We start from the raw sequence: 12,192 nt of genomic DNA, 5'->3' as shown, positions 1-12,192 counted from the left end.
ATTGTTGTTTTTTCAAGTGATGAGTCTTGTTTTAAGTGTAATGAGATTTTTTTGGACTAAAAATGAGACATTTTAACTAGAAATAAGACAAATATTCTTGTTAAGATTTTGAGTTTTTGCAGTGTGTAGCGGTCTGTGTTGCAGCAGACCTGAATAAGCCTCTGACTGAGGACACGCAGGGACTGAATCATTGTGTTTTGATGAGGATGCTCAGGGTTGTCCTTTATGTTTTCTTTTCACGAAGCATCATTCTCTGCACAATCAGCTCGAGAGGCTCCAGAACAGCCTCCAAAACAGAGCCAGCCCGCTTTATCCGTTTGTTCAGTTCATTTTAGTCCCTGGCTCTGATGCTGCTCCCCCAACACCAGTACTGGAGTTGAGGGGGGATGAGGGGGGATGGCATCCCCCTCTGAAATAAAAAGTCAAAATCATCCCCCCTGTAAAACTGCCATCCCCTCTTTCCATCCCTTATATCATTTCATCAATGAATGTGGTTTTACTGCTATTTCAACATTTAGAGTCATCACCAGAAAAATAACTTATTTGACAATTTTCACCTGTTTCAAGTAAATTTTCACTTGAAATAAGTGGGAAAAATCTGCCAAAGGGACACGATTTATCTTCTCATTACAAGCAATAAAATCTTGTTCCACATGCAGATTTTTTTACTTATTTCAAGTGAAAATCTACTTGAAACAGGTGAAAATTGTTGTTTTTTCCAGTGATGACTCTTGTTTTAAGTGTAATGAGATTTTTTTTACTAAAATTAGACATTTTAACTAGAAATAAGACGAATATTCTTGTTAAGATTTTGAGTTTTTGCAGTGATCCATTTTATTTATCCTGTGAAGGACAGAGTCATATTGATAAGTTCAGAAAACTGTTTTTTATTGTTGTGTTTTGATGTATTTGATGTAAGCCCAGTGGATATTTAAAGCTTACAGAAGGCTGCATTTAACTGCTGCTATGTCATTCCTGCAGTATTTCTGCAGGTGTTTTGGTCAGTGCTATTATTTGTAATATATTATATTATTTGTAATCAGCACAAATTATCTGTCCCCATATGATAAAATCCACCATCCCCCCTGATTTTTTACAACTCGAGTACTGCCCAACACGGAACTGCAGATGTGATAGATCTCCTCACGACAGACTTATAAAAGATATGAAGCTTTATACGCCACAGGATGGAAGCTTTATAAAGGAGCACAGTGTGTGCTGTCCCTTCATGTAGACAGCATTAGTGTTGCTCCAGTCGAGTGTTTTGTCCAGGTGAGCCCAGAGCTAGTTATTATTCTCAGCTAGATCTTCTTCTCCCATGAAGGAAATCATCTATCTTGTTCCTGGCTCTCCTAAAATCCATAATCATGGTTTTTTTTTGCATCATCCAGCATGTAGCATCCTGGATCAATCAAGGGTAAAGTACCTTGCTCAAGGATAAAAGCGAATATAATTTTCAGGTAGTATCAGATACTAAACAACCTATTTTCTCCATCAGAGTGCTGCATTGTTTTGCATGTATTCAGAGTGGATGGACACCCTCAGTAAAACCACCACATGTATAAACCCATCCTCTACCCAAACCTTCAATTGAAATTTTTATTTCGAACATACAGAAAAAAAAGAAAAAAAACAATTTCACAAAACAAAAAAAATAAAAAATAAACAGTCATTAAACTAAATCAAAAGGAAATAACCTTCTTGCCTGAAAAGGAGTAGGAGGAAGTAAAAAACGTATTGGGTCCTACCCCTTGTTTCTACTTCAATTTTGCTTGAAAATAAAAATAAGAAAAAAATAAAACAGCAAGCTTTATGTTATCAAAAAATTATAAATAATATACATACCGGTATACAATATATATATATATATATATATATATATATATATATATATATATATATATATATATATATATATATATATATATATATATATATATATATATATATATATATATATATATATATATATATATATATATATATACACATCTTATCATAAACAATATATTAATTATTATATATACCATTTTATATACACATTATATTCCCACACAATCACTATCATGTCTCCTCTTCCCTGTATTTGGCAAAAATCTTTTCTTTGTATTTGCTTTTGAATCTGTAAATGGTTGGACGTTGTTTCAGCTCTTTACTCAGACTATTCCATAAACTCACTCCACTGTTTGATATGCAAAATGTTTTTTTGTAGTTCTACATGTCTGTAATTTAAAATGAATTGGTTCCCTTCATTCATATCTCCCCTGTCTTTCCTGAAACATTTGCTGTATTTGTCCGGGTAAAGAGTTATTTCTGGCTTTGTATACAAGACTGTCTCAGAAAATTAGAATATTGTGATAAAGTTCTTTATTTTCTGTAATGCAATTAAAAAAAGTAAAATGTCATACATTCTGGATTCATTAAAAATCAACTGAAATATTGCAAGCCTTTTATTATTTTAATATTGCTGATAATGGTTTACAGTTTAAGATTAAGATTCCCAGAATATTCTAATTTTTTGAGATAGGATATTTGAGTTTTCTTAAGCTGTAAACCATAATCAGCAATATTAAAATAATAAAAGGCTTGCAATATTTCAGTTGATTTGTAATGAATCCAGAATGGATGACATTTTTGCATTACAGAAAATAAAGGACTTTATCACAATATTCTAATTTTCTGAGACAGCCCTGTATTATTTGTGCAGTCCTTAACTCTGCAATCATGCAAACCTCAACCTTAACCATGACCTGACATTTCATTAAAAGTTAAAATGAATTGGTTCCCTTAATTCATATCTCCCCTGTCTTTCCTGAAACATTTGCTGTATTTGTCCGGGTAAAGAGTTATTTCTGGCTTTGTATACAGGACTGTCTCAGAAAATTAGAATATTGTGATAAAGTTCTTTATTTTCTGTAATGCAATTAAAAAAAACTAAAATGTCATACATTCTGGATTCATTACAAATCAACTGAAATATTGCAAGCCTTTTATTATTTTAATATTGCTGATTATGGTTTACAGTTTAAGATTAAGATTCCCAGAATATTCTAATTTTTTGAGATAGGATATTTGAGTTTTCTTAAACTATAAACCATAATCCGCAATATTAAAATAATAAAAGGCTTGCGATATTTCAGTTGATTTGTAATGAATCCAGAATGTATGACATTTTTTGCATTACAGAAAATAAAGGACTTTATCACAATATTCTAATTTTCTGAGACAGTCCTGTATTATTTGTGCAGTCCTTAACTCTGCAATCATGCAAACCTTAACCATGACCTGACATTTAATTAAAAGTTGTCCCTAGAAACAAACAACTAGAACTTGATATTATACCACAAAATAAGGTTGAGCCCTTTGAAACTATCCCCCAACAGGACACGAGTGTGTAGAGGAGCGGGGTGATGTGAGAGCGGTGGAGAGGGATGGATTATGTAACATCACTGAACCCCACTGCAGCACCGGAGGAAGGCAGGGAGACACCGAGGGACGGAGAGAACCGGACCTCCCTTTCCTTCCCTCCTAATTCCACCTCTGCCGTGGAGCCTCCTCACTCACCCCATCGTTATCCCTTCATCCCAACCCCTCGGTCCATCTTCTCCTCTTTAATTAACCCTCTTATTCCTCTCTCCATCTCCCCACTGAGTCATCTCCCCTCCCCCCGTTCTCTGTCACACATTTCCCCCTCTCCTCCTCCTCCTCCTCCCCTCCTGTTTTCTCTCTCCCTCTCTTCTCTCTCTCCTCTCCAGTGTTTCCTTGGTCGCTGTTAAAGGCAGAGCGCGCACACACACATACACACACATACACACACAGGGGCGGCAGGTAAGGGAAAGACGTCTTCTCCATCCTCTTTCCATCTGCTCCAGAGTGTTTGCTTCTTTCTTCATCATTGTGTTTATGTCTCCATCTCTTTGCCCGTGGATGCTTCTCGTTGCAGCTTAAAGTGGGTGCATTGTGCAGTCAGAATGCCTAAGGATGTTGCTTGTGTGTGTAGCTGACCTGGAGGATGTTTTAGGTGTTTTTTGCATTTGAACCCATTTTAGCTTCATGCATGTTTGGTAAATTTGGCTGTAAAGGGGTTTTTTATGAAGGTAAAAAGAGACACAAGAACCTGAGTGTGTGTTCTTACACAGTATCTGCACACAGTGTGTGTGTGTCGGTCCGAGGCGATGGTGTGTGTGTGTGTGTAAGTGTGAAAGGAGGAAGGGAATTATGAGCGTGTGTGTTTTAGCCTTTTCTGTGTCTACCAGGGTATCTTGCTTTGAACAGAGTATGTCAGATTGATCTTTTTTATGTTATATGCACTGGAATGTGTGTGTGTTTGTGTGTGCGTGTGTGTGTGAGAGAGAGAGAGAAGGAGAGGGAGAGAGGGAGAGATACAGTTGTGGATGTACATTTTTTGTCCTTGTGGTTTTTAAAAAGCTTTGTTTAGCTATTTTTGTAGACAAAATGTGTGCGGTGTCACGAATCACATGTATATACATTTTTAATAAATATATAGGCATAAATCATCCAGCAAAATGCCTTTTACTCTGATAAATATGCAGTATTTTTTACTCAGATGCTAATAATCTTTGATCACACTGCAACAACTCAAAATCTTAACAAGAATATTTGTCTTATTTCTAGTTAAAATGTCTCATTTTTAGTCAAAAAAAATCTCATTACACTTAAAACAAGACTCATCACTGGAAAAAACAATAATTTTCACCTGTTTCAAGTAGATTTTCACTTAAAATAAGTAGAAAAATCTGCCAGTGGAACAAGATTTTTTTTCTTGTAATGAGAAGATAAATCTTGTCCCACTGGCAGATTTTTCTACTTATTTCAAGTGAAAATTTACTTGAAAAAGGTGAAAATTGTCAAATAACAAGTTATTTTTCTGGTAATGACTCTTGTTTTAAGTGTAATGAGATTATTTGACTAAAAATGAGACATTTTTTTTAGAAATAAGACAAATATTCCTGGTAAGATTTTGAGTTTTTGCAGTGCACAAAAGCAAGAGAGCAAACAGAAATGCCAAAAAACTCTCTCTCTTTCTACTTATTTTAAGTGAAAATCTACTTGAAACAGGTGAAAATTGTTGTTTTTTCCAGTGATGAGTCTTGTTTTAAGTGTAATGAGATTATTTGACTAAAAATGAGACATTTTAACTAAAAATAAGACAAATATTCCTGGTAAGATTTTGAGTTTTTGCAGTGCATGTAAACGTATCAGCTGTTAAAGGATAATATACTTGCTTCAGTTTGATTCAGAGCTCTTCTGTAATCTTCCTGCTACAACAACACTGCTTTTGTTGCTCACGCATGCCATTCACTGGCAAAATTGGATTTTTTTATGGCTAAGTGCAGGTGATTCTAGACTCCACAGCCTTCGCGAGAGAAACTAAACAATTACTTTGATGTAAAAACGAAGGTACAACTTCCTTTTATTCAGAGTTTTGGTTCGTAAGAGCATATTTCTAAATCGCCTGCTCAAAACCAGACTTATTTAACATTGGCCTTTGTTAGTACTTGTATTTATATTTGCGTGTACATAGTGCCACCTTTTTTATAGTGTTTTTTAATATATTTTATTCTTATATAGTGTATTTTCTCCTAAACTGCTGATTATGAGAGAGCTCTGCACACGAATTCCAATGTGTCTGAAATAAAAGACCTTGAACCCGTGTTACCCATGAATGTGTCATCCTCATGACGTATCACCATCTTAATGTGCAGCTTATGATATTAGATCGCTTTTCCATTTAAAATGTTGTCACAGTTAAATGTAAACCTGGCAATTATTAGGTTTTTCGAATGGTGGTGATTAGTGACGTGTTTTGGTAGCAAAATAACCACATTTAACTATATCTAGCAATATATCAATATAACTCTATAAACAGTAAATACATGGAATCCATTTCTTACACTGTAAGGACAAAGGAAAAGGCAACATCACACCACAGCATGAATCAATTCATACTAAAAGTAAGGTAAGCCGTTTCTGCACGACATCTGCTGATATTTGAACATAACATCAAAAAAAGCACATAAAACTAGCTCGACTCTCGTTTTCCCTCTAGTGCCCAGTGAAAATTAATGTTTATTTCCCTTTGATTTTGTTTAAGGACTGTTTATTTGTATTCTTTTTTGTTTTGTGAATTTTTTTTTTTTTGTTTTCTGTTTTTGTATGCTCGAAATAAAGATTTTAATTCAATTCAATTATAGATTTCAATTCAAAATGGGCTTTCAGCTGATAGCCAGGGTTGTGGATGAAGACTGTTTTTTTTCTGTCAACATGGGCAGCTAGCAGATATAAGATATTTGTGAGCCAAAATCTTTTGGGGTTTGAGCATACGGAATCACTTACCCTGCCTTTAAGCTCAAGTTCAGAGTTCAGATAGGCAACTAGATCCAATCTGCAGAAATGTGTGTTTTACCGTCTGTATGTAATATTTTCTTATACCACAACTTGAAAGTTATTGAGAGTGTGTCAGTGACTGCGTTTCCATGCATCAATAACCCTTTTAAAACCCGAATATTAGCAATAACCTGAATTTACATTTTTTTTTTTTTTTTTTTTATTTATTTATTTGCACAATGACAACAGTACATTTTTTTTATCATACAAGGACAAATAATTTGTGCAGGAGAGGAAAAACACCAATAACCCCTTTGAATAACCCGAATTTACTCATATTCGGGTTTTTAAAAACCTGAATATGACCCCTGGGTTACTCCTTTTAAAACCCGAATATTCGGTCATGTAAACGTCTAACGGAATATCCCCATCAAACGGAACAGGAATTTGTTTTCTGCACATGTTCTGTTCACAAGGAATCCTGGTCTTTTGAGTCCAGGAAGTTCTTATAAACATGGAGAAACGCAAGACCAGGAGGAGACTAATCACTTCATAAATGTCAAAGTCAAAGTCAAGATAGTCAAAGTAGCTTTATTGTCGTTTCTTCACATGTCAGACATACAAGGAATCGAGAGGACGTTTCCCACTTCCCTCGGTGAAACATATAAAGTGCGCAGGCACAGGTACAACAGATACGATTTTTGATGTAATGAAGGATATGAACATTTCTGTATTTGTAGACGGTAGAAAGTACTGGGATAGCCAGATTTACAAGTAGGTGAGCGAAAAGTTGCGCGAAGCAGCATTTGTTTTGAATTTGGATACAGGAAGAAGAAGCGGAAATGACGGTAATTGCGTCATCACGTTCTCTGTGCGTCGCTGGTTTGATCCAGATATCCCAAATAATTAATTACCATGTATACAGGGATAACCCTGTTTGCTCACGCATGTAAACGGAATATTCCCAATGTTTCAGTAACCGGAATATTAGCAATAACCCGAATTTTGACTGCATGTAAACGTAGTCATTGTGTGAGCATGTTTCTGCAGGTGGTTTACGTCTTAATAAGACAAACATAACAAATCATATCTTTACATTTCTGTCGTGTGTGTGTGTGTGCGTGTGTGTGTGTGTGTGTGTGTGTGTGTGTGTGTGTGTTTCGGCAGCAGCAATACCATTTGTGTGCGTGTCTTTGTGAGTCTACGCTCAGTCATTTGCAGCCCCGTCATGAATCAAACGTGTGAGTGCGTGTTCTGGCTGGAACTGCTGGCGCTGTGTGTGAAGCGTGGGCAGATGTGTGTGTGTGTGTGTGTGTGTGTGTGTGTGTGTGTGTGTGTGTGTGTGTGTGTGTGTGTGTGTGTGTGTGTGTGTGTGCGTGTGTGAATACACACGTAGTACGGATGCGAGATGAGTCTACATGTCTGTTAATATCCACATTTCTCTGGCACTATGCATGTGTGAGACTGCTCCACATCTCGCCCTCGTCAGCCTTCTGTTCCCCGTCTTCCCTCTCACTCTTTTTTAGCCAAACACGCTCGCTCAATTATTTATCTCTGGGTTTTTCCTCCACTCTTTATCTCTCTCGGTTTCTCCCCCACTCTGCCTCTTTTCCTCTCTGTCGTCCTTCATCACTCTCTCCCTCTCTCCTTCCTTCTGGCAATTCTCTCTCTCTCTCCGTTTCTCTTTGCGTATATATTTAAAACCACCTTTTATCAGACACTCCTATTAGTATTCCCCCCTTCATATATCCATTTTTATTTTTATTTTCCCCTTGTTTCCTATAAAACATTTCGTGTCTCTTGTTAACAGATATTAAATATGTAGATCCACTCTAATTATGCGTCCTTATGGAGTCTAATTCCATGCCACAGTGTTTATTATTCTTTACACATTTCCTATCTTGATGTGTTTGACTCTGGAAACTTCGCTCTCAACGTCTCAAAATCAGTCACAGTGACATGATGATGCAAATGTTTCGAAATATTGGTTTCGCAAAAATAGGTGCATTCAGAGCAAACGGGGTTTCTTTCAGGAAAGGTTTGAAAAACAACACAGATTCGTGGCCAGTAGGTGGACGAGTGGAAATCATTTGTAGTTCCTCTGCCACATAATGGGTAAACACATTCTGGGCTTCATGTTTGCTCCATTACTCCGTGCTTTCCAAGGTTGTGCTTTGTCTGAGTGTTTAGAGATGTTTACGAGCTTATTTCAAACTTTATTTTTAACAGGTTCCTGGAGCCTAAAGGCTCTTATAATGTAAAAAAAAATAAGGAAGGAGGGGTGTTTGGAGGTGTTACACCGCCGACTCCTTTTCTGCAGAGCCTTTCCCACACCTATTAATGCAGGTGTTAATTTTAGGCAGATATGAGTTTAGACTAAAAATTTATGTAGATTTTTCCATCATAATATTATTTCTTTAACAATAATGAAGCCAAAATAAAGAAATCTTAAAAAAATAATCATGTGGGCAATTGTGAACTGGTTAACTGCTGGTGTGCAGACGGCTATAAAAGTGGTTGTGGTAGTTCGCTGCTCTGGAACATTCAGGTGTGTGTGTTAACACAATGCCAATAAGGAAGGAGATCAGCATGTGTACTAGAGAAGCATTTTTTTTTTTTGTTGTACATCAATCTGGAAAAGATTATGGAACAATTTCCAAACAATTTGTGGGCTTAAAGGGGACCTATTATGGCATCTAATCCCTATTTTAAACAGGCCTTGAATGTCTTAAAAACAAGCTTTTGATTGTTTTTGCTAAATAAATTAGAAATTCAGCCTCTGAGCCATGTCTTTATCATCCCGTTCTCTAACCTCATTATCTATGCAGAGTGGGCGGGGCTATGATAATGAGGCTCTGTGCTGATTGGCTGCCTGAATGACGCGATACACCACTAGGGAAAAATGGTGGAAGCTCCGGCCGGCGGAGTTATTTACACCGTGTCCTAACTGCATGCGATGCGAGCGAGCGTCAGCGACAAAATCAGTTCCATTGCTTTATTTTCTATTGGACTGTCCTAACTGGCCGCAGCGCTGCGCAGCGTGCCGTGGTGCGCCGTTTTGAGCGTTAACATTTGTCGGACGCCCTGCTTCTATTTTCTTCCTGCCGCTTGCGTTGAAAGCCGGTTGAAAGCGCTGTAGGAAACAGTCATGATGAGGAACGGCTGATCCAGTTAGTTGAAATGAGAAGTTATCTCTATGATTCCTCCTCATTTCACTACAAAAACCTCAATAAAGTGGCAGCTGCTGGAGGGAGATGGACAGAGAGCGTCCGATGTCACGCAGTGCTACGATAGTCGGACGCTCATGCACTTACACGGTTTTATAGTTGTGGGCGTGGTTTGCATTTTGGTTACGTAACGAAAATGTGCAGAATCTTATTGGCTCGTAGATCCACATCACACTAAAGCAAGAAAAAAAACGTGTTTTTCATAATAGGTCACCTTTAACATTCCATTATGCGTGCAAGCGTATGCAAGTGGAAAACATTCAAGACAGTGCCGATCTACCTAGGAGTGGATTTCCCAGAAAATCTAGGTCAAGGTCAGCCCATGCAATCCTCATAGACGCATAAAAAAAAGGAACCATTACATTACACCTCAAAATCATTAAACTTGACTGAAGTGTGAGAAACCACAAATAAACAAGACATCCACTCAGAATGCATGTTATGGAAATCTCATATAGAGATTAAAGTTATGTATGATTTGGGTAAATTCTGGATGAACTCACCAACGTCATGCCATCTTCTTTTATCAAACTCCAGCAGGAGCACGTTTGAACTATCATGCTATAGAAGCAGCACACTAACTCTGTGACAGTTTATGTATCGTAACCTTTCTATGCGTCTTTTTACTGGGTTAAATGACACATTAAATGTCTTGAGTAAAGTTCGGGGCCGGGTGTAATTCCTCCAGAGGAGAAGCTGTAAAACACAGATGCTAACAGATGTTAAGTCGTAGAATGAGACAAAAATGTAGATGCTATTTCACAACATCTATGAATTGCAAAAGCAATTTTACAGCTTCACAAATCAGACAAAAGTGTTTTGTTTCACACATCTTTTTTTCTTCCATAGTGTTATGAGATACAACTGAGCTATTAGTGAAGAAACAACAGATCCTAGCAAGAAAACAATTGCCAAACAGGTCAAAATTGAATTACTCAAAATTAACTTTAAGTGGGATATAGAAATCTGGGTCCATCCTTGCAGTTTACTGTAAAAAAAAAAAAAAAAAAAAAGCGAATCAGGATTTGATTATATGTTGTTGATACGTAACCAAACTCCTCTTTCTCCTTCAATCTTTCCCATTGTCCTCATCTTTTTCATGTTTTCTTTACAAAGTTCTCCCTCAGCATATGCCTTTATCATGACCTCATATATACATAAAAAAAGGTGGATTTTATCATATGGGGACAGATAATTTGTGCTGATTACAAATAATATAATATATTACAAATAATAGCACTGCAGAAATACTGCAGGAATGACATAGCAGCAGTTAAATGCAGCCTTCTGTAAACTTTAAATATCCACTGGGCTTACATCAAATACATCAAAACACAACAATAAAAAACAGTTTTCTGAACTTATCAATATGACTCTGTCCTTCACAGGATAAGTAAAATGAATCACTGCAAAAACTCAAAATCTTAACAATATTTGTCTTATTCTAGTTAAAATGTCTCATTTTAGTAAAAAAAAATCTCATTACACTTAAAACAAGACTCATCACTGGAAAAAACAACAATTTTCACCTGTTTCAAGTAGATTTTCACTTAAAATAAGTAGAAAAATCTGCCAGTGGAACAAGATTTTTTTGCTTGTAATGAGAAGATAAATCTTGTCCCACTGGCAGATTTTCCTACTTATTTCAAGTGAAAATTTACTTGAAACAGGTGAAAATTGTCAAATAAGTGATTTTTCTGGTGTTATTTTTCTGGTGATGACTCTAAATGTTGAAATAGCAGTAAAACCACATTCATTGATGAAATGACATAAGTGACGGAAATAGGGGATGGCAGTTTTACAGGGGGGATGATTTTGACCGTTTTTATTTCATCCCCCCTCAACTCCAGTACTGTACGTATCTCTTTCTCCTTCAATCTTTCCCATTGTCCTCATCTTTTTCATTTTTTCTTTACAGAGTTCTCCCTCCATCAGCATATGTCTTTATCATGAGCTCATATATACATATACTGTACATGTGTCAGTCTTACTCTTCCCTGCGTACCTTCCTCACCTCTCTCGCTCTCCGTCTTCATCTCTCCTCATCCAGTCTGCCCCGGTCTCGCCCACTCGTGTTTGTCTTTTATTTATTTTTTTTCCTCAGTGTTTTTACTGTATTTTCTGCTGAGCACTGCAGTCTCTAGGTGTGGTGTGATGCGCTCATGGGTGTCCTCCCTCCCTCTCTGCTGCTGCTGCTGTGCAGCTTACGTAACTTACAGCAACGTCCACAAACAGCACCAGGCCAAAGACACTGCTGATGCTGAGAATGAGAGAGGGAGAGAAAACAGGACTGAGATCATCTCACCGAGGTGGTGACGGATCGGAACGATATAATGCTAATGTTAATAGACATGAGATGGTTGTGCAAAGCAATAAGAAGCGGATGGCGTGTGACACCGATTAAAGATAAAGTTGTTTATTGCTTCCGATGTAGTTTCCAGATACATTAACACATATTTGTTGACAATAAAGGAGGTAATACTTAAGAAAACAAAACTGTGCACTGCAGAAACTCGTTAATACAATATACAAATAAGCTGCTGGTTTTGGTGTCTACACTGCCTAAACTCAAAATTTTACCAGGAATATTTGTCTTATTTCTAGGTAAAATGTCTTC

The 12,192-nt window shown here is 36.9% G+C and overlaps 1 protein-coding gene across 1 annotated transcript in view; it reads left to right on the top strand.

The window, feature by feature from the left end:
• Positions 1-3,460: 3,460 nt before the first annotated feature.
• Positions 3,461-12,192, top strand: part of eno2 (enolase 2) — a 62,526-nt gene continuing 53,794 nt past the window's right edge. The window contains exon 1 of the mRNA XM_061741459.1: positions 3,461-3,828. The gene's annotated coding sequence lies outside the window, so the exon portion shown is untranslated. The remainder of the gene's footprint in view (positions 3,829-12,192) is intronic.

This window comes from Cololabis saira, chromosome 15 (genome assembly GCF_033807715.1).
Source record: "Cololabis saira isolate AMF1-May2022 chromosome 15, fColSai1.1, whole genome shotgun sequence".
Lineage (NCBI taxonomy): Eukaryota > Metazoa > Chordata > Actinopteri > Beloniformes > Belonidae > Cololabis > Cololabis saira.
The sequence above is the reverse complement of the archived record's forward strand: the minus strand, read 5'-3'. Positions and strand labels throughout refer to the sequence as shown.